This window comes from Dermacentor andersoni, chromosome 3, assembly GCF_023375885.2.
Source record: "Dermacentor andersoni chromosome 3, qqDerAnde1_hic_scaffold, whole genome shotgun sequence".
Classification (NCBI taxonomy): Eukaryota; Metazoa; Arthropoda; class Arachnida; order Ixodida; family Ixodidae; genus Dermacentor; species Dermacentor andersoni.
In genome coordinates this window covers 34243600-34259618 of record NC_092816.1, presented here as the reverse complement: position 1 = coordinate 34259618, position 16019 = coordinate 34243600, and positions in this window count along the sequence as shown.

The following is a 16019-nucleotide window of genomic DNA, read 5'->3' as shown; positions in this document are numbered from 1 at the left end:
TGGCCGGTGACGCTGGTCTTTTATTTCTTATTTTTTCTCTCTCTCTCTCCTAGTGATTCATGTCTCTTTTACGAGACGCTCGGCGTCGACCCAGAGTTTAGCGCCACCGGCCGTGTCGCTGCTGCTGTTTCGGGAGAAACGGAAGGGAGGGCGGGTAGAAGCCGGCGTGCCGCCTTTCCTCCGCAGTACAATACTTCTTTTTTCTTTTCTTTTTCTTGGTTTTGTAAGGAATGCGAGGAAAAGAAAATGGAGGCACCAACAAGGGATCTTGCAAAGGATGAATGAAGCTCGCTTTTATTGTTGCAGTGTTTGCAGATTGAGACGCGTGGTCGAGCAGTTGCTCCACATGAAAGAACCATTGCAAGACATTTGCACGCCGTTTAGGGGACCGTGGCGCGTGGAATATAAAGGAATAACGGCTCGTGCAGTCGATCAATCTAGTACGATTTGGTACATATGACGAATTTTTAGAACATCCAAGCGCAGAATACTTCTCATACTACATGCATGCCATCCTGTGAACGTTAAAATTAGTAAAATCCCGCGGACATGACACCGAGGAAATGGGGAAGAAAGGGGAGAGAGCTTTGGCTGAGAGATGCGCGCGCACTTTATTAATGATGATTTACCTTCAGACGCAGTACACAAGCAGCAGCAAACTTCGCATGACAAAGATCGACAAGTGTATTGCTTTTAAATCGCAGTGGCTTTTTCCAGCAAATTTGTTGTTGCCGATTTAACCTGGTTCAGGAACTTGTCTGTACAAACTTGCTCAAGGCAAGCACACCCTCTCACGTCCTTTCACGGACAGGAGACTTCCGATGTAATGTTCGGGACCGACGATGCGGAATTTTTCCGCGAATAAAATTTATTTTTCGTTAGTATTGACACATCACCGTAAAATCGTAAAACGGACCCATGCAAATTCGTATGCCTTATGAAAAATCGGAGAGTTGGCAAGTGTGTCATATTGTCACAGTTCATAAACATCAAAAGAAACAGCGCGGTATTTAACGGGGGAAAATAACATATTTTCTGATTGTCTTAGTTAACATGCTGGGAAACAAGCAGACCCTGAAAAAAAAAGAACGGGACACCTGGACGAGCAGATATGAGGGAAAATTAAGCGAAGAAATGCGAGGCCTTCTTGAGTTTCTTAGCTACTACCATGACTACTGCAGGCTACCATCCAGGACCAAATTAACCTGTGGGCTAATGGGGCTACAGCTCCGGGACCCCAGACTACCAGGGGCCCCTATGAAAAATGTTTCTTTCGCGTGCCCCTCAACAGTCATAAAGGGCCCCACACCAGGGCCTCGTTTTAAATTTTGGTTATTCACTAGAAACTGTAACACGTCTTCCAGGGAGCGCCGGAACGATCTATTGGAAGGATATTCAGAAGTACGTCGTGTCGGTTGTCAGACGCCTGTCTGAACGAGATTTAGCATTTAGGGGTAGAAAGGAGGCACCCGGTTTCCCTGGAAAGGGCAATTTTTCGGGGATTCGATAGGTGATCGCACAATAGGGCCCATTCCTAACCGCATTGTTCGCCATGGCAATGAGGTCCCATCTTGTCTAACAAGTAAACCGGTGACCGGTTTGTTGACAATACGGCAGATACTGTAAGGAGACAGATTAAAAAGCCAGAATTAAGACACATATTTTTATTGGAAACTTGTATATGATTCTCCATATTGACATAACTTTTTTTTTCTTTTTTTTCGTATGTAAATAAAATTAAGTGTCACGAGCGTACTGTTTATCGTCATTTTCTTTGATTGGTGGCTTCTGTGAAAAGTTGTTGAGCTTTTGCGTTGTCTCCTGTATCAGGTCGTAAAGTGCTTAGGCTACGAATAGCACGCGCTATGAACCTCTATCCCGTTTTAGTGCTAAAGGTCGAGTCCTACATGCACTTGCTGGTATTCTCGTAGATTGCATGCCACATAAGCAGAGAATGTTAAAGTGGTCACATATAAATGGAATGCTTGTTGCGTTACAACAAGCATCTTTTTACTGAGTGATGGCGACGGACAAATTCGTGAATTTGTGACCGACTTTCCTGTTATATGTTACCGATGTGTTCATGAGACATTAAGCCTTAGATAACGTAACAGAAACAGAAAAACGTTTTCTCAAAGCAGAAGTGTAGCAAACGTTATAACGAAATGCGAAATGCCCCTGTATGTATGTATGTTAATGTGTATGTAACTCTTTATCCAAGAATAAACTCAAAAAGAGCAGTCGAAACCAGCGACAGTCTAACCATGGGCATCTTGAACAATCGCTGGGATCATCATCATCATCATCATCATCAGCATCATCATTGTAGTCACTGGTAAATCGTAATCATAACAGGTGTCCGCGGAAAATGTGGTCCCGGGGTCCAAGTTTTTTTTATGCAGCCCTACTACCATGACTATATCGTAGCTGAGCTATCATCGCCGCCTCTCCAGTATAGTCAGTCAGAACGGCACCCTCCATGCAAGCTCCACATGGGCAAGTGAGCAAGCCTCTGTTAACATGTAACATTTTCGATACTTTTTCTTTGCGCAAAACATTGTTGACGCGTAAAAACAATACGGCCTGCAATGGTACTGCACCTACCAAACGCTGCGTCTCAGTAATTTCTTTAGGTTCCAGCAATCCGAGCCATCTTTGCGGTGTAAAGCCGTTCGGTAGAGCGGAATGTTTGACGAACGCACCTTTCCCATTTTAGAGAAATATTACTGTGTGTCTTTAGCACTATATTAATTGCTGCGCCTCCTTTAACGTGTTCCAACTCCGAATACGCGTTAAGCTTTTTATTTATTTTTTTCTTACTCTAGACTGCAGTTCAGCGCTTCGCAGGCTATATACGCGGGATTGATAGCCTAAGACACCTCGACTTCGCACGCAATGACGGTAAGTGTACACTTGCATGGCAGCACATGCGGATGCTAGATAAAAACATCTGTCGACAGTTTTCTGACTTGGTCGCGTGAGGCTTCCTTCTGTCTCCCGGTTCCCTTATCGCCCGTATCTCCCCCTAAACGCTATAGCTTCTTGCCTTCTCTGCGTAGCGTGAGCGAAAACGTCATGATGCGCTGATAAGGACCTGAGGGATCATTAGTGCCCTGCAACGCCACGACGTTCTACATTAGTCTGCTGGCGCCGGAAGTAAGCCGTTGACCCGGATACATCTGTGTATTGTTAACTCACAGAACCCGAAATGCAGTGCATCATCTTTGCCTCGCCTGTTTTCAAATAAAATCTGTCGGCACTGGTCAACGAAACGTGCCAGTCATATCCCTGAGTACGTTCTTGAGCAACACTTCAAAGAGAAATGGGATAGGACGGCGGTTGTGCGACGGAGGGAAAGAGGTCTCACGAGCAGGGACCATATTATGTAAGGATTGTTTTTCCTTTGATTCAGTTTATTTATTATCACCCGTCGCAGAGTGGCCAACACCGGGGATGACGAAAAGCAAGTTGATTGGAAAATAAAATTAATTGTTACAAAACACGGCTCCAGGTTACAGTGTGGTCATTACCGCGACTAAATGAAGTTCTCGTTGTGGCGACAGCTTCGCCTGCAACAACAAAACCTGGCTCCAGATGAGAGAAGGCGGGCTCGTAGTCGCAGACCAAATTGTACACAGGAACAATTGGCGAGGGATACCGGTCGACCATGATGACAGTATATTCTCATTGTCTGATACTGCTTGTCAGTGACAGTCAATAACAAACAGCTTATGAGAGCGAAAGGCTTTGTAAAGTCGATCTCTTTTCTTGTGGACCCACATTCACAGAAGAAAGTTCTTACGATATTGAATTATTCCTGCACGTTCCAGCTAATTCTGATATTGGTTCATATTACTAGCGAACGCGGTCGATCCACGGCAAATAGCTTTTATGGACTAAAAATATTGCAATGCTCTAGATATCCACCAAGTATGCACTTGAAAAGAGAGCTTCAGCTTTCGTAAGCCGGCAGTGCCTCTAGCAACATGCAGCCGTGTCTGATCAGTCTGAGAGCTGATTACTGACTGTGCGGCTGCATCTTACTCTGCATAACTATGAAGATGCATGCATTGAGCGTCTTTCACTCGTCAAACCTCTGCGACTTGGCACCTCCCGGGCCTGCAGCTTCCATATACGCTCGGACCAACGCAACATTATTGCCACTGAAAGGTGCTTGTTCCTATACGCGAACCTCTCTGACCCGGTACTTACAAAAAGATCTTACGTTATAGAACTGTTCGTAAGAATTGTTCATAATTATTAGCGAAGGTGGCCAGACACTGGCCAAGAGCACTTACGAACAAAAGGCTTTGAATTCGACCCCGTGATGCGTGCAAAGTGATGCGAATATAGGTCATGTTTCCAGTTCATGACATTAAATTATAACAACGTTATTTTCTCATTGAAAGAAATGATTGGGCCTGTTGCCGACAGGAGCCATGAAAATGTGCCCTTTGATTGCGCCGAAAAAGATGCACTGAGGACACAAGTGTTGTTGAACGCTACGAACGACTGTATAAAGCGGCGCCGTATTCACAAAGCTTTTCGTTCTACTGTCACCTCGTACGTGATGCGATATTGTCGCTTCTTTATTATTTTTTTTCGCATTGTTACTTTGGGAGTGTCTTCGTAACATCGCCGTGTTGCGTTGACATGTTATGTTGCAATGTGGTTGTCTGCCGCATTAACTGTTCTTCTAAACCTGTTCTTCTGCTCAAACTATGTGCAGAAGTGTACACATCCATATGTGTAGCTATAGATACCACCTACTCATGTAACAAGAATAGCCTGCGTTATATCTGTGTGCCGACCATCTTCTATCATGCCAATGAAAGAAAGAGAGAGCGGATACGAGATGGCACAATAGGTGAAAAAATACGGTACACACGTCTGCCGAGCGTCGGGTTTCACGTAAACTTTCCTCGCCCGCCCACTGCATCCGCCCTGCTTCTCCCGCAGCCCTGCGGAGTTGGCCGGCGATCGTATCACGCACCTGGCGCGCGCAGAGCTCACATGCAGCGGCAATGCAGTGGTGCTGCTCTCACTTACAGCCGTTGCTCTGGGTCCCTACACATATCTCGCTCTCATCTTTCGCAGAATCTCGGCGCGACGTTTAGTTACCGCCGCAGTGGCCGCGCCGTTTCCTCGTCGTCCAAGATAAATAGAGAGTCAGCCTTGTTTGAATATACTTACGCTAATCCCCGCAAATTGGCGAGCACGCAATACCTCTTTTAGAGCCAACACGCGCTCGCGCGCGTTCTGGACTGTTTACACAGGACAAAACAGATGTCAGGCGGAGGAGACCGCCGAGTAAAATCGTGGCTCTGTGTCTATCGGTGTTCGCTCTGTCCCTCTCTAAGCTCTCTGTGCGTCCGCGATCTACAGCTATAGCTGCAAGCCGGCGGAAACAGCGGTAACTGGTGTTTACTCATTTAATGACCCTTGGGCGGGGCCGACAGTCACGGTTTTATTATATTGGCCGGCGCGCAAGCCGAGGCCGGACCATCTGCCTTATATATATACGCGCGGACGCGGCAGCGATGCATTGTGCACAAACGCGAGAGGGTATTATAACGCGCGCTGAAGGGTGTCACTTTACGACCGGCGGCGGTGGCGGTAGTTTGAAGCCGGTTGGCGCGTTTGCGTTTATGCCGCGTAATGAGCGGTGTGGAAGCAAAGTGAAACTGTTGTTTGCGCAACGCTGATAGGCGCGCGCACGTGCGGGTGCAAGTATAATTCCCTCGCGGCATAAGGTCTGGTGACGTCACGTGCGGCGTAGCGCTGGAAACGAAGCCATGACACTTGCGGGCGGTTATTATATGGCCAATTGTAGAGGTGCGCCAGCCAAAATAAAAATAAGGACAATGGCGTGAATAAAAGAGAGAGAGAGAGAGAGAGAAGGGTAGATGAAAGGCCGAGAGGTTAAGCAGGACTGAGCCCTGTTGGCTACCCTGAACCGGGGAAACGGGAGGAAAAACTTCAGAGAAGGAGAGAAAGTCCAGTGTTGATGTCCCCGACGTCGAGAAAATTCTAAAGGCGCCAATACACTCCGACGTAACGCGCGCGCGCGCGCGCGCTCGTCATGGCGACGTTACGTTGGCGAAAACACGACCCTCTACAGTCCGGCGGCATCTGGCGCCGACGCGACCGGCGGCATTCGGCGCGCTCGGACGTCGTCCGGCGCCGAATGCAACCGACTGCATTTCGCGCCGACCGCGCCGAGCAAGTTAGCGCCTAGCGCCCTCTCTCGTCGAGGTAGAGACTCACTACTCGGCCGCAGCCAATGACAGCGTGGCTGGCATGTGACGTTCTCTGACGTTCCCTTCACGGAGGCGGCGCTGGCTGGCCGGTTTCTCGCAGTTTCTTTTTTTTTTTTCCTTGCCTGCTGCAGTTTGTTTCCGACACGAAATAGTTACCAGTTCAGTAGAATTATCTCGAACGTGTGCCTGTTATGCAAAGCAGCGCCTAATAAACTAGCACCAAGCTACTGACGAGATCGGGAGCCGTGACGTGAGGGCATTTCACGGGCAGACAGCACACACCTACCGTCTGAGCGAGGCTGCTCGCTTCGCTTGCACGTTTGCCCTTCGCAACGACTGCGTCGAGTAAACCATTGTATTTAATTACGGGCGACCTAAATGTAAAGTGTTAATTGTTTTGGCAAAAATAAACGCTCTTTGACGAGCTCGCGTTGGATCGCCAGCGCCGTCGGCCGCAGCGTCCGCCTAGCTAGGCCTACCGGCCCTATCACTGGTTGTTGGCGGAGCCGTCAGTAGACAACGCGCCGTCGTGAAGTGTTCCGTCACTCGCAAGGGCATAATTTTATTGACAGTATTCGTGTAAAGCGAAGCAGTGTTGTGCAGAGTTGTTTGTATTGTGTTTTTCGGTGTGGATATGTAGTGAAGCAGTGGATGACTGTATCTGGGCGGAGCTTACGCGCCGCTCAATCTTTCGGATGCACGCACCGTGTGCCCCGAATCGTAGTATGCCGCACGTCGGATCGGACGCCGAATCGTACCGTGTGTCTCCTGCTTAATTTCGTCTTGCGGAATGTGTCTGCATCCGTGCCGACGCCGAGCAACAGTCCGGCCCGCGGTCGCTACCGACTGAGAAGCGCGCGAAAGATTTGTTTCGATGTTCCACGACAGGCGCCACGGAGCGGCGCGGTGTACTGCGCATGCGCTACTACAGCTGCAGCAGGGGCGCGGCGTTGTACTGTAGGGGGACGGATTTACGCCTGACGCGGCGTAGCCGACCTGGCGTGACGTAGCGCAACCACCGCGCGCGCGCGCGCCGGGTCACGTCGAAGTGTATTGGCGCCTTAATTGCTGTCGCTTCCTCAGACGGTCGCTCAGTCCTGTTGCTTTCAGGAGTCGCAGCGGGACTTTTGTGGCCCTCTGCAGCTGTGATATGCGAGGCCGTGTTCCCAACATCTTGTTCAACGAGAAAGGTCTTCCGTCTTAGCTGGTTTAGTTGGTCTACGGTGCGGACGGCAAGCCATTCATTTTCAAAGAACGGGAAGTGGCGTTCTGCAGTTTCTTCGCACCATAGGCTTTGCATTAGGAGCTATCAGTCATTCAAGTCAAGAATGAGTATGCACTGGTGAATGCAACACCTAGCCGTCAGCCTCACATTATACTGCTTCTTCCCTTAGGAGTAGACCAGGTAGCAGGGGCAGCTGCATAGAACGGTCGAGTGAATGCAACCGGTGGCGAGTGAAGTCAGGTGGGTGCCGCTTTTGTAATGTTAAATAATGCGCTAGCTTGCTCAGGTGCTGGGCTGCGTGAGTCCTTGATAAAGGTACGGAAAAAAAATTTTCATACTTTTCGAGGGCTTCGTCGGCTTTCAAGAAGTACACGAGATGCTTGGGAATAGTATCATAATCTGCTGTGTTCTTTGTTTTGAGATGTGAGTTCACAACCTTTCTAGCAAAACGTACCTGTGATAACCTCCCGGCGCTGCAGTGATGTAAATGAAAAAGGAGGTACGCAAGAAATAAATAAGAAGGAGGCTAAGAAGACGAAGTGCAAGGGAGAAAGAAAAAGTCCTACCGAGCGGCCGCTGCTTCTTCCCAAAGATCTACATCTTCTTCGGTGAGATATTATTTTTCTGTTTTCTTCGAAGAATCAGTGCTGTTTTGAGACCTTATGCTGTTGTCCAGAGAGAAAAGGCATCCTGTGGGATACCTATGTGTCAAAGATCACGCACATCATCGTGTGGTTTTGCTGCGCTCTACAGCGCATCTCCGCCTATACCACGGCGATAGGCAGCAAAGAACGCTGGCACGACTCATGTCCGACAGCGCGTTCTGAGGCACATGAGTGCCACATAATCTGTTCGTGTTCGGAAGTGCCACAACATGCGACTAATGTCATCAAGCCGGCGACCATAGTTTTCAACGCGCTCCAGCATACGTTCCAGCGCACCTTCAGTGAATACTGGCTGTATGGCCGAGACATGCGAAAGTGAAGCCAACAAACCGCGAGTTAACGAAGATAGGACATCTACCTATGAGCTAAGCGAAGAAGAAGTCATAGACTGTGACGATCCGCCGTTCTCTTTGGTAGCATATAAAAAGAAGCGATCTGAGGGAATTCCAGTTTTTTTTTCGACCTTCACACGAAGGCGGCAACTTTTGGCAAGTGAATACATACCGCGCTGCGTTAGAAATTGTTTCCGCGGCAAAGAAAGAGGTGCAGTCGTTCCGCGTGGATCGAGATGGAAGTTTTTCTGTCAACGTTACTTCAGCCTCATCCGCAATACATCTACTGTCGATGAGTGAAGTGGCTGGTTTCGGAGTCAAGCCATTTATTCCGACATCTTATACAAAAAACGTTGGCACAATATGCCATGTCCCAGCTCAATATGCGGAAGAACTGGTTGACTTCCTGAAGGATTTTGAAGTGACATCCGTCCGTCGTCAGGCGTTATTCTTCATTTCAGAGAAGACAAACCGATGCCACAAAGAGAGCACTTGTGTTTCCCGAGTCATCCTGTAGAAGAATACCTTGGTCCTGCACTGAGATGCTACAACTGCCAGAGATTTGGATACTTAGCGAATGACTGCCGCAGTCCACAACGCTGCAAGATATGCTCAGAAGATCACAGCCACTCAGAGTGCAAGTCTGTGTGTCATGCAACCAATGTGTGCAAACGATGACGAAAACCACACAGCGTCCAACTCCGGGTGCCGTCAGAACAGAGCTGCCTCAAAGTTACATAGACACGAGTTGATACACGGAAGGCTGTCTCCTCATAATGCACCCCCACCTAACCTTGATACAGTATGATATGAGCCTCCAACTCCCAACAAAGAGCAGGAGCAAGCGGACAATTTGAACTATTCTGCAGCTCTAAAGCAATCAGCTCCACAACGTTCCAACAGCGAGCGACACGATCCATCTTCAGAGTATGCTGCTCATATTGCCCAGGCATCGCGTCAAAATCGCCCACCTCCTCAGCAACGCCCTCTGCCATTGACATAGCAACCTCATCTAACATCTCAGTGACTACCTCAGGATTCGCCCCAACCACACCATGCAGTCATCCCAGCGACCATCCCAGTCAGCTTTTCAGCCATCTGCTCCGATCACACATGGAGCTTCAGCGTCTTTTGGTGACTACGCGTCTTTACCTGTGGTACATGCAGACGATCCTACCCATGGTATTCACAGTTCTGCGTGAAATTCTCAGTGCCATTCCACAAGCAAACAACCTGCCAGAAGTAAAAGCACTGCTGCCTATGGAGTCGTTGATGCTTCCCCAACCGCTAACAGCTCCACGGCAGGCTTACAATGAATAATCGTTACAACAATGTTTTCATATTTCAGTGGAATGCTAATAGCCTTCGTAAGTCAGGTGATTTCTCAAAACTACTACCTCATTATAACTTTCCTGTTTTATGTTCACAGGAGGCAGGCGTGCGAGGTGACTTTCGTCTTTCAAACTATGTGATGAATGTATAAATCATCGATCGCGCATTGCTGGAAATAGCAGAGAGATGTTATGCGTGATAATAGACCTGCCATCCTATTTAATACAGTCGAGCGATTCAGATATAACGGAGTTTGTAGCATGCAAGGTATATCCTTTCTAAACACATGCATCACACTGATAAGTCTTTATGTACAACGTTCTAGCAAAATGTCTGTAGACAGCCTGGTGAATGTGTTTGGTATCGCAAATTCAAATGTGCTGATTTGTGGGGACTTCAACGCACATAATGTCATCCGGGGAAGTGAACATAATGATTCCCGCGGAAACTTTATCGAGTGCGCAGCAGAAAAATGTAATTTCACCGTCTTAAATGACAGCTCTCTAACGTTTTTGCGGAGGTTTCGCTATCTCCAGCTGCATAGACGTTACGCTCTGCTTATATGACCTTCTTCATGGCTATGAAAGGTCCACTGACATAGAAACGCACGACAGTGATCATTTTCCGGTTCTGGTAAAACATCGTCTTAAGGGACCCGGTGCTACTCAAAATGTACTAACTGGCACAGTCTTCGTCACTGTTTAACTAACTGACTGGACGAAAATCCGAACTTTCAAAGTTTTGCAGATATATTGTGTGAGTCTTACAAGATCTGCACAAAGCAAGCTATTGTCCCAAATGAATATGCTGCAGTTGGTGGGGAATAAGAATGTCTAACAGCAATTAGAAGACGAGCAGAACGTGCCTACCATCGAGCGGAAAACTGGATGACTACAAGATGGCACAGATAGTTCAGTAAACTTAGTGCAGCCGCTTACAGAAATTAGGTACGAGACGATGGCGAGAATTCTGCGCGTACTTTGTCTCCTTTCACTCCAGTTACCAGAATATGGTCAGATGTCCGATCATTTAGTGGTCCAGTTACCCAGCGCCATCCTTTCCGAACCCTTGCCGTAGCTCGAAACGCTCCGCAAACATCTGTCGCTGACGAATTCTGTCAACTTATATCCATACCAGGAATTACATTTACTTGCCTACAATTTTCAAGTTCCACAGCACTAGCAGAACAGAAGGTTCGTGAGTGCATTATGTCAGAACACGCTCAACTTGACTGTGAGTTTAGTTTAGATTATTTGAAATGTGCTCTTACGTTATGCCGTACAAAGACAACTGCAGGCCCAGACGGTGTTACATATGTGATGTTAAAGAACCTCGGTCCAGCAGGTAGAATGACTCTTCTGGAGATATGTAATGACATCTGGACAAGAGAGTCTCTTCCAGATTCATGGAAATTAGCCCATGTAATTCCAATACTGAAACCAGGAAAGACTCCACTTTGTTTTGACTCCTAGCTACCGACCCGTCAGTATCACAAGCTGTTTTTGCAAACCAATGGAGAAGGTGGTAGACAGTCGACTACAATCGTGGTGTGAACACAAGACTATGCTTTCGAACTACATGACAGGTTTTCGGCAAAAGCGATGTACAATGGATGTAGCATTAGACATTGCCACATGCGTCGAACATAAACGAACGTGTGGAAATGTGACAATAGCAGTATTCTTAGACATTCGGAGAATATTCGACACTGCAACATGCACGTCCTTGCTGGTATGTTAGAACTTGGCCTACACGGTCGAACACTGTGGTGGATATCAAATTTCTTATGCGGAAGGACAGTATTCATGAGAACAATTGAAGGAGAGACTAATTATCGCATCGTCACGCAGGGCGTTCTGCAGGGCAGTGTTCTCAGTCCGTTTTATTCAACTGTGTCATCATAAAAACTGCTCACCACAAAAACTTCATCACAATAAATACTTTCTGGCCTGCAGTATTATGTGTACGCAGATGACATCTCCATATGGACCTCTGGATCTCATATACACGGCATTCAAACAGCGCTGCAAGAGGGTTTGGATATTATTGACACCTTTTTAAAACATACGCAACGACATCCGTGCTTCGTTTCACTATATGACAGCTGAATAATCTCAAACTTATGCTTGAAGGGCGAGCTTTGAGGTTCGTGAAAGAGCATAACTTTCTTGGCGTTATTCTTGACTGACAGTTGACATGGGCATCACACACCCGCACAATTGAAACGCAGACCAATATTGTAATAAACGTACTTCCGCGACTCGCTGACACAACATGGAGCAGATCAGTCTCTTCACTATAACAAGTTCATAACGCACTCATAAAACAAAAAATTGCTTATTCGGCACCTATGCTCCATGGTTTATCGCAAAATTCTGAGCAACCTCTTCAACATTTACTGGCAAGAGTGCTGCGAGTGTGCCTTGAGGTTCTGCAGGATATACCTCGTGTTCTTTAGTAATTGCTGAAGCTCGTCACCCACCATTTTTAGTCAGACGAATGGTTTAAACATGCGTACATATTTATCGCATCTAAACTCAATACGAGAAGCATCCATTAAAACTCGCGCTTCGCGAACGAAACAAAATCAAAATTCACGATGTTTTTCGAGAACATAAAGCATTATTAATAAGATTTGAATTATGCAAAGTGGATGTTAGTTACCCTCCTTGGTTGTTAACAAGTCTTAAGATAGCATTATCGGTCGAGGGAATTATATCTAAAAGAGACATGTTCATGGTAGCCGCACAGCAACTGGTACTCTTCCCAATTTACTCATTATGTCCCCAGTACATCCACGCGTATACAGACAGTTCGTGTCATAAGAAAATTCATTGGCTTCAGCATACATATCATACCACATTTGGCACTCGAGCAAACATTTAAATTATCCCGAGAGACATGTTCCACCGTGGCAGAACTGTTTGAAATCCTGTGTGCTCTGCTTCTCATATCATCAGAAGAAAGTGGGCAAAAATTAGTTATTTTTAGCGATTCTCAGGCCACTCTCACATTACTGCAAAGCAATAAGAAAAATTATTTGAACACTGTGCTATTGTTTGAGATGCTCAAAGAACATACAAAAGCAAGCGCAATGAATCACGTAATTGCTTTTCAGTACATACCCGGGCACTGCAATATTCCCGGTAACACTGCAGCGGACGCAGAGGCGAATCGGACGTACATAGCACAGAGACAATCAATCTTCCTCTTTTGCGCAGTGAAGTCGGTCTGCTTCTGATACAGGTGTATACCCTGTCGTCTCAGCAAAACTACCTAGTTGGATCAGCAACCAAGAACTCAGAGTTATACTTTGTAGTCCCATGTATAAACCTATCAGTTCTGTCAAAACTGAGAGAAAACAGAACATTCTAAACATTAGTGCACCACCTACGGCTTGGTACTGCACTTACGTGACACTTGTTATACAGGAGAAAACGTGCCTCTAGTCCGCACTGTTCTTGTGGCCATCCAGACGAGGATGTGCATCATCTCTTCCTCGAGTGAAATAAATATACGATCTACAACGAAGGGTATATTGCAAGCAAATTTGTTACGTTTAGATAGAATACCACTCACTCTAATAAAGATGTAGAAGGATCGACATTTGGGCGAGTTGGTGCTGGTTGAACATCTTAATAAAGATACCTGGTCCATGGCCAACAGCGGGCCTTCAGAAAAGGGCGCTTCTTGCTTCGAAAAGGTTTTTCGAGGACACGGAGGAATATTAAATTTCAGTTTATTCTAATAAGCTAAATGAGTGATATACATGTTGTTCTGGGTTCCAAATTGATTTATGTGGGGATCGGGATTTTTACGCTATGTGTAATTCCTTGTGTTCTGTGCTTTGCCTATCCAAAATATTTGACTTTATATATGCGTATGTGTACTGAACTCATGCACAAAACTTTGCGATTCGTGTACTGTTGGACTGTAAAGGTTTTATTGAACTGGTATTCTACTGAGTGCCATATTTTGTGGCATTATTCTCTCTTTCTGCGCATATTTGTTTCCCTTGCTAAGTAACAACGGGGACAAGATGCCGCCATAAAGGCGCCAACCTCTCCAATTATCCATTTCAATAAAAAATAAAAGATGAAGTATAGAGAGTATACTGCTTACGCGCGTACAGCTCTTTCTTGTTCTTCGTACACTTGAGCCAGGAGGAAGACCACAATGTGTCTACACTAACAATGCCAGGAAAAAAAAATAACTCATTTGAGTAGACGCCTCTGACATATTATATTTGTGGTGGCTCGTTTGTGGTCTAGCTAGCTCGTTTGGGGTAATCTTAAACGTCTTTCCGCTATTAAATGCCTTCAAAATTATCGTATCTTGTCTGTGACCACTCCTAGAAGACTTTTATCGACCACAGGCATGAACACTTTTTTCTGGAACGACTTAAGTTCACATACAAGTACACGCACGATGTGGCTGGTGGGGCACACGGGGCCTGCGAGATTCTTCAGGAGTGATCTTGGCCGGATAGCCATACTGGCTTCGTGGGCAATGCTCACGCCAATGACACAAGCTGGAGTGCCGCACAGCGCCTCCTCTGAGTCAATATCATTTTACTGAGGAAAATGTAGCTCCTTATGTCGTAAGTCTTTATATCGTTCTACGTGTATAGTGGTGTGGAGCTTAAGTATGTATACAACTATTTTACAATGTGGTACCGAATACATGTTTCACGTGTAGCGGAGAATATCTGCTGTAGTGCCCATGAGGCAAGCCCAAGCTTAACTTATTGCCGACTTCACATTGGGCCACATTCCATATGGCCTCCGCAGTCGGAAATACGTCGCCAACAAACTCAAGGCGACGTATGCGCCAGTCAGTTCTGCTGCATAGAATTCTTCAGCCGAACACTCCGATGAAATTAAATTGCAGAACTGCCGTCGTCTACGTTGTGTCTGACGCCACAAACGATATCCTAAACTATCTTTGAAGGCAACGTTGGGCTTGCGTTGTGACTAGTGTCTTGACTGCGCGACGTCCTCGGCATGCGAGGGAGCATCGTCCAAACGCTTTATGCATAGTGGAGAAGCTTCTGTCCGTTCGAAGCGTGACACGTCTCAATAATGTGTCCTCTTGAACAGCTTCATGCATTTGCGCGAAATTGTGCACTTCATGTATGTGTGTTCCTTTTCCTCCTTTTTTTTTTTTTTGCGAGCCAGATCATTATTTTCAACATCCAACATAGACTGTGCCTACATAGCTTTAAGTACATGTTTCCTTTCTTTTTTTTTTAGGCTATATAGAACTTTGTTATTTTTATCGCCGGTGGTGGATAGCGCAACTGTAGTTCTTGAGCTGAGTTACTCGAAGTGGCGGACATTACTCACTCGAGAGATCGAAATGTATGATCGTATAATTAACAAAAATTTACCCATTTACTTTTTTAATTATTTGCTTTATGGCACATATTGCAATTTACGAATTGTAGCCGGTGCGTTTGCAAGGGTATACACTTGGAACGACTTCTAAGGATCACCCGGGCTTCGAGGTATGCGTCGTGAAACTTGCGGTAAAAATGCACTATTTTTCAAATTATCGTTTTATCAAACCACTGTTTTATTTATCTAAGAACAAAAGTAACTGAGACACCCATGCATTCCGTTACACACTATTAGAATGAGTATCTCGAAACTGGAGTCATCCTGAGAGTTCCTTCCAAGTGAGCGACGATCGCCTCGAGAACTCACTAATTTCAATTCATTAATTGCAGTGTGTGACATGAAATAATTAGTTGTAAAGTTCTTTAGTTGTTTTTCTTAAGTAGTCGATTGTGCTTTTGAACTTCTCGTGCAAGTAGTGTCCGTCTCGAAGTAATCTAGGTCAATTACTATAGAATTATGCTATCTGCGACTGGCAATTTTTAAAAATTATGTTCTAAAATAAAACCGTAGAACGAGAGGGACCATACGGGAACGCATTCTACTTGTACAGAAAAGATGAAAGAGAAGCCTTACGGCTGATCGGGAACTCAATTGATCATAGGATGCAGCACACAACGTTTCAGTATAGGCACTACTTCTGGCAAACGATTTTTTACATACTTTAGGGATCACGCCCTGCAGGCTATACGACGTTATGCTTGGGCTATGGGCTGGTGTTGGCTGTGCGTCCCCTCGCTACAAAGGCGCTTTTTGTCTTTCTTCAAGACACTGGTCTCTCAGCTAGATACTTTAATTCTGTATGTTGT